A 13,094-nucleotide genomic window follows, 5' to 3' on the forward strand; every position below is an offset into this window, starting at 1 on the left:
CATATTCCTGCATCGGCCACAGACCAAAGGGGGGGGCATGAAACAAATGCGTGTCCCACAACCACCATCCATCAGAGGATACAACCAGCGCATGGCCAAAAGTCAGTCCATGAAGCATGGGTGTATCACCAAACTGTTTTCGTGTCAGTCTGTGGCAAGGACATACATGAACCCCGAGGAAGTAAACAGTCAACACACTACAGGTACCAGAATGCAACACTGACACTCCCAAAAATCAATACCTGCAGGCACTGTCCCACCCAAACCAATGAGGGCATGTTCTTAGAAGGTGCATGCATGCACTGAATGTGTAGAGCCCTTAGTCACAGGCAACATCACTGCTGTGACCACCTGCTATGCAATCACACATTCAATGCAAACATCAAAGTGCCCCATGCAGTGCACCATTGCCACTTGTGTGAATGCCCGGTGCACAATTTTGACAGCTATCTGACAAGCACAGGGGAGTAAGTCTGTGGGATAGGATGGGAGATGGACAACACGTCCATGGAGTGCTGTTGCCAGCTACTGTGAGGCCAAAGAAGTAATGTGTACACTGTGCCTACTGTGCATGTGAGCCCTCATGCTGCGTTGATGCATGTCAGTGTATGTCCAGACCGCAGTGCAGGCATCATGTTGTGTGTGCAGACACTGTTGGGCTGGTGGCATGGCGATTACCACACCACACCATGGGATATGCATGCATGACTTGTTGGTAGCTGTTGTAGTCCCACCCACATCGATCCCCCCCCCCTCCAGGGAGTACAACAGGTCTCTGTACGGATGACAAACATTTGCCATCAGAGGGTGCATCACAATGCATGACGCACATACTAACCATGGTCCCGGATGCATGAAGTTTCCTGTAATACAACTGCATGCTATGACAAAGTCAGATCTGCCACATGCATGGCATGGCTCACCTTCTACCCCCGCCCCTGTTGCAGGTGATTCTGGATATCCACTACTACCCAGGCTAATGCCCTGCTGAGGGATCCACAGTCGCCGGATGGAATGGCATTAAATCGTGCCCATGTGCGAACAAGGGCAATCATCGAGCAGACATTTTGACTGTTAAAGGCACGTTTCAGATGCCTACACCGGTCAGGGGGTGCACTTACGTACAGGCCACAGAACTTTGGGCTGATAGTCCTGGACTGTGCAATGTTGCATAGTATCTGCATTAGACGAAACATGCCTCTGTCCCCAGACCTGGACATGCCACCACGAGAGGGCAGAGATGATGATGGTGATGATGATGGCGAGGCAGCACCAGCCATGCATAGGCATGTGCACATGGATGCCAGGGACAGGCGTATTGTCCAACAAAAAATCATAGACAACTTCTTTTGAGGCCTCCTCACTGTGCACCACTCATGAAACATCACTGTATTCTATGCACTCAATAAAATCCATACACATGTATAACGACTGTCCACTCATGTTTGCAAGTGACTAAATATATGTTTTGAATTGTTCTACAAACTACAGATCAACCCCTTTGCCCACCACCCTATCCCCACACACACCCAACATCCCCTCCGAGCACATCCTCCCCACACACTCTAACTGTAAAGTGCCACATGTCCAAGTACACAGTCTCTCTCTCTCTGTCTTTTCATGGAAGGACACTTGCCATGGGCAGATGTACCTGTGAGTCTTTGTGAGCGACATCTAGGGCTGCCCTGCACCGAGCTCCCAGGAGTGGCTGTGCTGGGGGTGGGGTCTGAGCCTGAGCGCCCATGCGCTCCTGGTTAGGCTGCCGGGGGAGCGCCACTGACTCTGCAAGAGCTGACACCCCCTCATTGCCCTCATGGACCCTCTGAGCCAGGAGTAGGAGGGCAAATGTGGTACAGCCTAGGTCACATGCACAGAGCTGGCTAGTTGCCTGTATTGACTCACTTATTAGCTGGGCCTCTGCCAGGTGTTGGCTTTGGATTTTGGCTATCTCATTATGGCAGGCCTCCATCTGACTAATGCACTCATCCATCTCTGTTGAGGGTTGAGGGACTGAGGGTGGGGAGGGAGGGGATAGGTGCAGCACTCTGCTGTGTCATCAGTGTCTTGCCCTCCATCTGGTGACTCAGTCTCATCAGAGGCGGTGGAGTGGTATGTGGGAGCCTGATGGTTGCTTTATATGGGTGCCAAGGGTGTGCCACTGCCTGGGCCTGTGGAGCAGACTGCTGTTCCTGGGCAGCTGGCTGGGCCTGTGGAGCCGGCGTAGTCACAGACGTGGTTTGTGTGGGCCGTTGGGCAGCCCGACTGGGTCTTGTGTGGCCTGTGGATGGATCAGCGCTGCCGTTTTCAGTGGATGAGCCTGTTAGGGTGAGATGACAAAGTGGTTAGGTGCCTGTGTGTGTATAGATGCACTTGCATTATTCTAGTTAAATATTGCATTTTCTCTGACCTGGTCAAGATGTGTGGGAGTGGATTGTGCACTGATGCATGCATGCATGTATGCATGTATGGTGTAGGTCAATTTTGGTTGGACGCATGGCATGGTGCCTTGATGTTGTGTTTGCATTGGGGATGCGTCTTAGTGTTTTCCATGATGTGGTCAGTCAGCGCAGTCAATTCGGCCTCTGAGAAGCAAGGCTTCCGGAACTGGACTTCAGGCAGCCTACTATTCATGCTCCTAGACATCCTGGTGGTATTACCGTGTGTGGATGGCAACAGGAAATGCCAAATTTAAATTGGATTGAGTTCTCCAAAATGGCCACCAGTCAACTTCCAGTTCCTGCGATGATGCTGTTTCCGGTGATCGTGTTTACGGCATTATGGGGACGGAAACACTGTAACCGTCAATTTATTTCTACAGTTTGATCAGCATTGTTCGCTTTTGCCGCTATTACCGTCACATCAGTGCCAGTGTTTACAGAATTGAGGGATGCGCGTGGCCGCGGAGCTGGAATTTGCCAGTGATTCCGCCGTACAGGTAGCCTGTAATGGTGCCACTGGATTGGCACCATTACAGGCATTGTTCTGGAAAACTTGTAATGAGGGCCAATTACAAAACACTTTCAAAATCAATGGCCATCTTCTATACAAAGATTACATGTACGTGTAGTTGTTCATTTAATGTTTGTACACTAATATAAGCAGGAAAACGCACACCAAAGTCTTGATTGAATTTAAGTCACTTTTCATATCTATATGAGACAAATGGAAGTTGTAAATTGAGTAAGTACATGCATGAACTGTAAAACAGGTATTTATAAGCCACCTAAATGGATAAAACCCCACATCAAAGTGAAACCTTACGTTTGTTTGCGTATACATATAGGAGGCAAATGCAACATGTGCTATTAATTTGACTTCACACTAAACACGTATGCGCCACTAATATGCCGTGCACACATGCCAGACACACATCAAACACTCATGCGCCTTACACCTCACACTCTTATGACACACACACACACATACAACACTCACGTATGCACCCCGTTGTCTAAATATAGAACAGCTAGAAGATATGTGCTATATGAATGAACATCTCGTACTCAAATCGGACATGTACGTATATAAAATGTAGATTATATTTATAAACCTGATCTTAATTATCTTGCATTTGCTATTTCAAACAATTCATTTTTTAAATTTGTGTCAGTTCTTTAATTAAACAAATTAATTTGATAGATATATCTCCTGCAATCTTGCTACTCTAACATGTGTTTCTCCACTGTCTGCAGCTTCATCAGGGGAATTTTAGATGAATCACTTTTATCACTTTTCTAAAAAAAAACAAAATGAGAAAATAGGGAAAAAAACGATTTTATTTATTTAAATTCACATGGATACCAAATGATAACCATATACAGTTTACTAATGTATTACTTTAATTTTCAGTATGAGTGTTCTGTAATGGGGCAAATGAATGCTCAGGTAATACCCGCTGCCCCTACTCAAATGAGTATGCAAGTACCACTTCCTATTCCTACCCCTCGTCAGTATCATCCAGGTGAGAAACGATATCAGCTGAGACAGCCCTACCGCCCCAAGCATCTGGGGTGGAAAGCGAACGTAACTAAGATTATGAATATGTTGGTTTGAAAAGAATAGATAGCATGACCAGAAGAGCAACAGGTAGAAGTTAGTATATACATCTATATAGAGATCGAGAATAACTAGATGGCTAAACACATAAACTCAAAGTACATATAACAGACACAAGTACTTATAGGCATGAAGAGCTCATAGACACACAGAATATTTGCACATAGATATGAAGTACATATGCACGCAGACATGAAGAATATTTGCACATTGGCACGAAGAACATGTAAGTGAATCCCCTGAAACCATTAACATGTAAAAGATGCAGGGCATAACATGGTGAATAATGAACCAAAGCGCAGCCATTTTGCTAAACACAGAGGCTGCAGCAGGTTTCAGAATATTTAGCATGGCCTCAGAACCCAAGATGTTAAATGTATTATAGAAACTTGTGCAGAGCTCAAGCAGTAGTTCATTATCTTGAGCAAAGGTCAGAAGCTACGAAGGGAGTAGGGGATGAACGGATCACAGGCCCCAGGATGAGACGTGGTAAATTCTCAGTTAATCAAGTTTACTAGCAGCACAAAAACAACCATTGATGTCCAGGTGCATGAGATCAGCATGCCAAAAACCTTTGTAGAAATTAATTGACCAGAGCAATGAGTGGCCACAAAAAACACAACACGCATGTTAGAATTAGCTAAAAGCGCAATTAATAGAACTCTCAAAAATGGTATCCCAACACATGACCCAGATATGAAAAACAATGCCCATGTGCCAAATGTAGATAGAACACATGCAGAACAACCTCAACATATGACAGACAACAGACGGCACACAAGGCCAAGTTCAACGAATAAGGGAAGGCCTCATCGCCTTGGGATGATTATGGGTATTCTTTAATTGGAAATATTGCAGTTCATAGAAGTCTTGTCCCCATGCGTGTGTCTCACTCGTATCTTGACATCCTGTCAAAGTGTCCAAGGTTGGTAAGCAAGACGCCAACCAATAAGAAATCCCCTTGTCATACCGCCCATGCTGAATACAGCCAACCAAACAATTAGCCCCATAATGCTCTATCAGATGGACACAGGTGGAGCCATCAGATAGATATCCACCAACTGAGTGACTAACCCCTAAACATTATATATCTAGCTCAACTTACTAACCAACCCCAATTTCCCATTGGTTTTGTATATTGATAATGTAATGTGACATCATTTTTGACTACATTTTGTAACAAAACCAGCATGTAAACATTTGTAATACAAGAGCTACAAGAGGAAATACTTGTATGTTGTCCCTGCTTGGATAGGTTGTCTGAATAAAACTGGGTTTTGATGTGCACCTGAGTCCTCATCATTGAGTATTTTTCCTGACTGGTTGTGTGATCTTTGGCACCTCCTCGCATGTTGTAGCAGAGGATGGTCCTCTAGATGTTTCCTGACAATCGAGGGCTCCTCACCACATCCCCTCGGGCCACAGGGGAGGGTATGTGGAGAGCAGAGATAAAGCGCATCTGAGAAGAAAGGTCAGCAGGTACCCCATTACCCGAAAGCCCTGCCCAGTCCCTGCTGGGCGTGGAGGGGAACACGCAGCTAGAGGAGGCTCAACGCTAGAGACTCTCAGAGGATCTGTGGATGTGAGTATAAATGGTGCATGTTAAAACTGGGGGGTTGGGGTATTTGGGTGTTGGCAATTTATGAGTAAAAATATGAATGGGTAGTATACCTTCGACAAGAGTTGAGGAAGATCACATTATAAGCCTCTTTATGGGGCACAGAAAAGAGAGGAATCCCCCGCTTATATGTGAAGAAAGACGTATTTTAATTTGTATTAATGTTTGCTGGTGCCAGCCATGTGTTGTGTGGTTATATAGAAATGTAGTGTTTCTTCTTTGTGTTGGTAGGAGAAGTGAATTGGTGTTGTGGACCAAGTAGAGGGGTCAGGAGTGTGAGTGACGTTTGTGGTGCTGCTCAAAAGGATTGTGGTTTTTTTGAAGTCTTGGTCTCAAAGAGAGACGTGGTTGTGGTAACATTCGGGAAGCTATTGTGGGGAGGGGGTTTGAAAAGGAGCGAAAAGAAGGCGAGCAAGGATTGAAGCATTATTCACTGATCATTGGTAAATTGCATTTTACATTGTCAGCATGGCGGACACCCCTATTGTTCATTTATGTAAGACACTTGCCAGATACAAAACTAAATTTTACCACGTGGAGTGGGTTAAAAATACGGCTGGCAAAATGTTTATGCCATGGCCCCAAAATGGCACTCATTTGAAAATGATGCTGCAACACGTGAAAATATTTACATGCCACACATAAGGGGAAATAATTACAGGATAGATTGAATATTCTCAAACAATGCAAAATGTTTGAAGAAGAAGAAGAAGGTGAGGAGCGAAGTAAGAAATAATAGATGCATAACCAGCATGACAGAGAGAGCACAGAGACCACAACTCCTCCTCCCCAGCCTAGTGACCTGTGCCTGACTATACAAGGACTATATACATTAAAGGCCACTGCACGGCACTCCAATCCCATGTATGCACCTCCAGTGTATAGTGACAAGGACAGTATGAGAGGCGAGAAGGCGAGCAAGCAGAGACCAGTGCTATTACAGGAAGAAGCAGACGCGCTACACAGGGTGCAAGCAAAATTAACAGAAGCCGAGGAGGAGTGTTTTAGAGCAGAAGGCATGCAAAGCGAAAAGAGTGAGAGAAAGATTGCAGCAAATAAATGGATAGGAGGGCAGATATTATTGAAATTAGATGGAAAGGGTAGTGATGAATGTAATGAGATGGTGAGAGATGTTAGAGATAAACAGGAGGCAGAGAAGGAGAAGAGGGTGGAGGAAGTGAGATAAAAGGAAAGACGAAGAGAGGATAAAGAAGGGAGAGCAGATGAGAGGATGACCGGGAAAGGGAAAAGAGACAGAAAAGAGAGGAAGAAAAGGAAAGAGACAGAAGGCGAAATGAAGAAAGGGAAAAGGGGAGAAGTTTAGAGGGATGCAGCAAGGAAGTTAATGACATTATGAGTAGATACACCTTGTTAGACAAGGGGGAAGAAAACAACATATGAAGGAAAAGGGACAGCGTAACCAGGAACAGCTGAGATGATACCAGTGCAAGAGGAAGCTGGAGAACATATACAATTTATAAGACTAGATTTTGAGATTAGAGAGGATGAAATGTCAAAAGATGAAGATGACGAGGAGAGCAGATAAGAGGTGGATGCATGGGCCTCATTGACGGGCACGGGCCTAACGAGAGAGTTAGCTTGGTCAGATTTGGAGAACCCAGCGATAAGGCCAGAGTCCACTAAATATCAGTGGCTCGCAGCAATGAGTTTCAGGAGTCAAAAAGGAAGAGATCTACAGGGACAGAAGAAAGTTAGCATGGCGAAAATGCCAAAGAGGACGAAGGGTGAAGCTACACCCTAATGCAAAACTGGACTGACACAATTCCCTTTATTAAAGCAAGGTAGCAGACTTTCACAGTACATACTGTGGCCACAGACAGACAAAAATAACTTAATTTATAAATTACTGTCACTTACAGCAGATTCAGGGAAATGGCTTTGTGAGTTAGAGAGAAAGAGACACCTGGCATGATATTACCTGTGGGAGACATGTACAGCTTGTTTGCTGCTATATTGCATGAACAATCAGATGATATTTGGAAACGAGCAGGGCATCCCATGGTGAAAGCACAGAATACTCAACATGACGGTGCTCCTTTTAACATTTGTCGAGCAGAAGTGTGGAGGGCACTTAGGATACAATTCGCTGACAAATCAGATATGAATGCAATAATTACAGAGAAAATGAGACTGGACGAAGACCCAGCTTCCTATATATAAGGCATTCAGTGGAAATTATATTTAGAGACTAGGGAAGTGTGGGACTCCTGAAGAAGTGCAGAGGCAGTGAAAGAAGATTGTGGGGATTGAGGCAAAACCATGGCCTGAGATACAATTGACTATTGTCCATCATTGCAGACTAAAACAAGAGAAGGATAGAAAGAACATTGAGTAAAGAAAGATAGAAAATGCAAAATTGGTCCAAAAGAAGATATTGAAATTGACAATAGAAGGAGCTGTAATAATAAATAATGGGAGAATCACAGTGGGCAGGAGACACAGCAGATGGAGCCAGGGCTTAATGGAAACTTTGCAGGAAGTGGGCAATATAATTATTACCCTGGGGAGGAGGGTTTGCACCCAGAGGTAGAGGGTTTGGATTTCAAACAGGCAGAAGGGCTCATTGGGGGTTAACCACAATTCGGAGGACCTCCAACGTAGTGTTGGACATGTGGGAAACTGGGACTGTCACGCTCACCTGATTCCCACAGAGGCGCAGGTCTGGCTTCGAGTGCTGATGCTTCTTCAATGGTGAAGCGCAGGACTCTGAGGATGGACAGGTAGGGCCCCTCTACTCTGGCTTCTCTGGATCGCAGGAATATTCCCCTGTGCGTGAAAAGGGAGTATTACCTACTGACGGAATAATGCTCAAGCCTCCCACTCCCTTCCAACCCTCCACGATACCCTTCCACGATTCCCCGTGAAGTCTAACCTTAGGGTCTGGAAGGATGAGTTCTCCATCCTGCTTCTGATGCAGGGGCGCGTTGAAACCCAGTTACTTCACTGGATTGAGGTTTGATGGGAGTTCAAATAAGCTTGACTATTCAGGTAAGGCGCTGTAAGAGTTCTGTAGCAAGTTCAAAAGTTCAAGCTTAATAATAATGTTCATTGTCTTATTGCAGCAAGCGCTAACACTTATGTCTTTTTCCCCTTAGGGGCCGGGGTTCGGAATACCGGAGATATGGCGCCGACCCGAAGTGAAACGTGCAGTTCCAGTAAATGACAGGTAAGTTCTGGATGAGCGTTCGGGTAATGTCTTTGCATTCGCTCATTCAATGTCTTTGTCTTTTTTCCCCATAGGGGCCGGGGTCCGGAATGCCAGGAAGCGGCAGGACCCGAAATGAAATGGGAATGACCCAACAGGTAAGTCTTAGAAGGAAACTGAGCTTTTCCTATTCCCTTCCTTCTCTCACCTTGTGTTCTTGTCTTTTTCTCTCTAGGCTCTGGGAAGTGGCTGCGGATCCGGAAGATCGCTGCTGAAGATGGAGGTGCCCAGGAAAGGTGAGTGAAATGCAGCGCTGCAGCGATCGAAGCGAAATGCTTTTAAAAATGATGTCTTCCCTTTCAGGATCGTCGGTGTGATGTCTCTGTGATGCAGCTTTTAGCAGGTAAGGTCTTCTTTCTCTCCAATTCTCTCTTAGCAGGTGACCCAGGATGCTGGCAGGCGTGGCTGAAGTCCAGATGCAGGAGCTGACACGGTGAGCATCCAGTTGCGAGGAGCAGAACAACGCGAAGCGTGAGTTGCTGATCGGGCGTGGTTTAAATTGCTTTGGAAGAAGTTCCAGGTATGTATCCTTCCACCGATCAGGTATGTATCCTTCCCCGACCACACCCAGGTGGAAAGTAGTCCCACAGGTAAAGTAGTTCCATTCAGGCCTCAAGAGGGCCTGGATGTAGCAGCATGGTCTGCATCAGGTAAGTGCACATTAAAACACTTGAACACATGTCTAGCTTTATGAGCCTGGCGCCTAAGGCGCCAGGACAGGGGTCCAACATGAGCCTGGCGCCTAGGGCGCCAGGACTGTGTCCAAAGGGCCCCAGCTTGGGCCCGCTGGCACTTCCCTGGGGGGAATGATGCCTGACTCTGGGGTTGCTGGGTCGGACCTGGCTCCTTGGAGGTAGGCATCATGACAGGGACACATTTCACAGGTTTGTAGATGTAGGGGAGGCATGCAACAAAACTGGCAATAATTTGACCCAAGAGGGGTGCCAGAGTACCCATCACAGTATAGCGCTGCACCACCAGAATATAATGCTCAAGATTATATACAGTATCACCAAGCAAAAGTGCCACAAATGCCACAAACCCAGCAAGCGCCACAACAGCAAATGCAACAACCACAACAAGCAGTACAATCTCAGATACAACAAACACAAGTGCAACCACAAATACCCCAGTATGCAGTAGTACAATGGGACACAAATGTACTGCCACAGGTGCCGGCAGGCACACAGAGCAGGATGGGTGACAGTAGTCGGAGGAAATCCTTTGTCGGGAACAGGACTGAACATGCATCCACAATAGGACAGCCCACAGGGCGACTTGATGAGTCCAATTCTATCAATTACCACAGACCTCCAAGAGGAACCGAGGGCCTGAGTGACTATAGGTGACAAGACTTTTTCCTTCTTAGTAGATACAGGGGCGACACGATCCTGCATTAGATAGGTGAGGTTTCCAATATCAGGAATATCAATGGACACACAAGATTTCTCTGGGGCTATGACAATGGCTCCTTTAACAGACAAATTGCCCATAATCAAAGGAGAGTACGAGATGTTTATGCCATTGTTATACTCTCACAAAACACCAGTTAACATATTATGGAGAGACTTGATGGGTAAATTAAACATCACAATTTCTTTCACCGAAGAGGGAATCATTTGTTCGACACCGGGCCTCCATTATGTGAATGCTCTAGAGTTTATTAGAGCATTCTATGGTCAGAAAGCACATAGAGGGATGCCACTAAACCCAGAGGTATTCCTTTATGGGGTATAGATGTCATGATCTCCGCTTCCAAAAGGTCAGGGTTTTCCCAACTCCCTTGGAAGCAGATCCATAACCCAGGTTCCGAGTGCCAACCAGTCCCAATTGGGACCTTTTGGACCCAGTCCTGGCGCCAGTGGCACCAGGCTCATAAATATGCCCAGTCCCAGCGCTGGAAGCGCCGGGCTCATAATGCTTGGGTGGACTTACCTGCAGCAGACCATGCTGCTTACTTGCCTGCCAGTTGAGCCTCTGATCCTCTTCTGTTTGGAACTACATTTCCTGTTGGGTGGGGCAGGAGCCACTCCCTAGATTCAGAACACTGGAACTCTTCTGGAAAGCAGGAACTCTTTTCTTACCTAGGCGTGGCTGTGGAAGGAGACACCTAAGCACTACAGGAGGCTATTTAAACCACACCCGATGGATGAATCTTGCTTTGCGTTATTCTGCATCCTCTGCAGCAGAACGCTCATCGTGTCTTCTGCATCTGATCCTGGGCCTAAGGAAAAGGGCTTACCATCCTGAATCCAGTCTTCAGCAACACCTATAAAGACAAGAAAGAACAGGTTAGCATTACGGTCTTCAGTGACAGCTCTTCACTTACCTGGTCCATCGGCTGTCACCAACACCTTGCGCTGCATTCCGGCATCTGAAAGACAAAGGCTTACCTACTCTTCGTGCGCTCCGGAGGTCTTCACACTGCATTCCGGCATCTGAAAGACAAAAGCTTACCAACTCTTCGCACGCTCCGGAGGCCTTCGGCGCTGCATCCCGCATCTGAAAGACAAAACAAGGTGCGTTTAAAGATATTGGGGAACTTTAATACTCACGTGCCATTACTCCTTTCCACATCTAACCCAGTGGGTATTCCGGCACCCTGCAGCCGCTCCGAACTTGTACCTGCAAAATAAAAAGACAGTTAGAGCGCATCGTGAAGCAGGCAACAAGAGACATTCAATAACCCAGTTCCTTAATCCCATATTTTCTATCTGCAGACATCTTACCCTTCAAGTCAGACATACAGTGCACAGAGGTCCAGCCCAAAGAGCCAGCCGTGTGTTACACATCACCTTTGCAGATACGGTATACGCCCAGTCAAGACCGGCGCCTCTACGGGAATCAGGTGAGCGTTACAGAACGCAAAGCCTACCACAAAACTCCCGTCCAGGCGCTATGGAAACCTCGGATACCAACCAGCTAGCCCAGTTACTTGGGGAACTAAGGGCAGAAGTGCATGCAGCCTGTCAGGAAACGAACACTCTAAGAAGGGAACTGATTATTTCCAAGGAGCGAACAGATGATCTCGCTAGACAATTGCTACAGTCACAAGCCGGACAGATCCCGTTACCCGCATCTGGGGGAAATCTTCCTTCTACATCCTCTATGAATCCAGTGCAGATCAACCTACCTGGGAATGTACCTCTGGCTCCGCCCGAACGATTTTCTGGTGACCCAAAGAGGTTTGCAGTATTTATCAATCAGTGCCGGTTGCATTTCTTATGCCGGCCAGCAGCCTTTCCAACTGATCAAGCTAAAGTAGCTTTCGTGCTTTCGTACCTTAGTGGCAATGCGGCAGACTGGTCGATCCCTCTAGTAAATCAAGATGATCCGGTCCTCCATGATTTTCAAGCTTTTCAGCTCAGTATGGAAAAACTGTTCGCAAGACAGTCACAGGGGCAGGCCTTGGACAATGAGCTTCTTTCGTTGCGACAAGGTAATCAAGACCTTTTGGCTTATATTGCGTCTTTCAACAGACTGATAGTGGAAACTCAATGGCCTGAGGACAAAAGGATTACGCTGTTTTATAGAGGTCTACGTGGAGAGCTCAAAGATGTGTTAGCCCAAGTAGTGAATCCCCCACAAGATTGTTTGGACTATATAGACTTAGTCGTTCAAATAGATCACAGACTGCAGAACAGGAAGGCCGATCGTTCCAAGTTTGATGCTCGAGTATTTTCCAAACCGCCAACTCCTTCCAAAGGAGTAGACTCCGGGGAACCCATGCAAATAGGGGGTCTGAAAGGTCCTCTAACACAAAAGGAGCGGGAAAGGAGAAAACATTTGCAATTATGCCTCTATTGCGGAAACTCAGGGCACTTTCTTCGAGACTGTCCGGTGAAACCTGCCAAGAAGGCAGTAGGAGCTGCAGTTACCAAAGTTACAAACTCTGAGCAGGGAAACGACCTTGCCCGACAAGAATAGAGGTCCTCTTGCCGAGCGTGAAAACCAGTTCCGTGACCTCGCATTTCGTGATACCTATGGTCCTCATTAGCCCTGATAATCCTGATCGATTACATGCAATTGAAGCTTACGTCGACAGCGGTGCCATCGGCAATTATGTGGATCATGAAATGGTTTTGAGGATGAATCTAACTCTTTGTCCCAAGGCTGTAAAGGACGTCATTACTACGGTGGATGGTACGGAGATAGCCTCCGGGCCAGTAACGCATACCACTCAAGAGGTGACGC

This window comes from Ambystoma mexicanum, chromosome 1p (genome assembly GCF_040938575.1).
Source record: "Ambystoma mexicanum isolate Mex_15411 chromosome 1p, UKY_AmexF1_1, whole genome shotgun sequence".
NCBI classification, from domain to species: Eukaryota; Metazoa; Chordata; class Amphibia; order Caudata; family Ambystomatidae; genus Ambystoma; species Ambystoma mexicanum.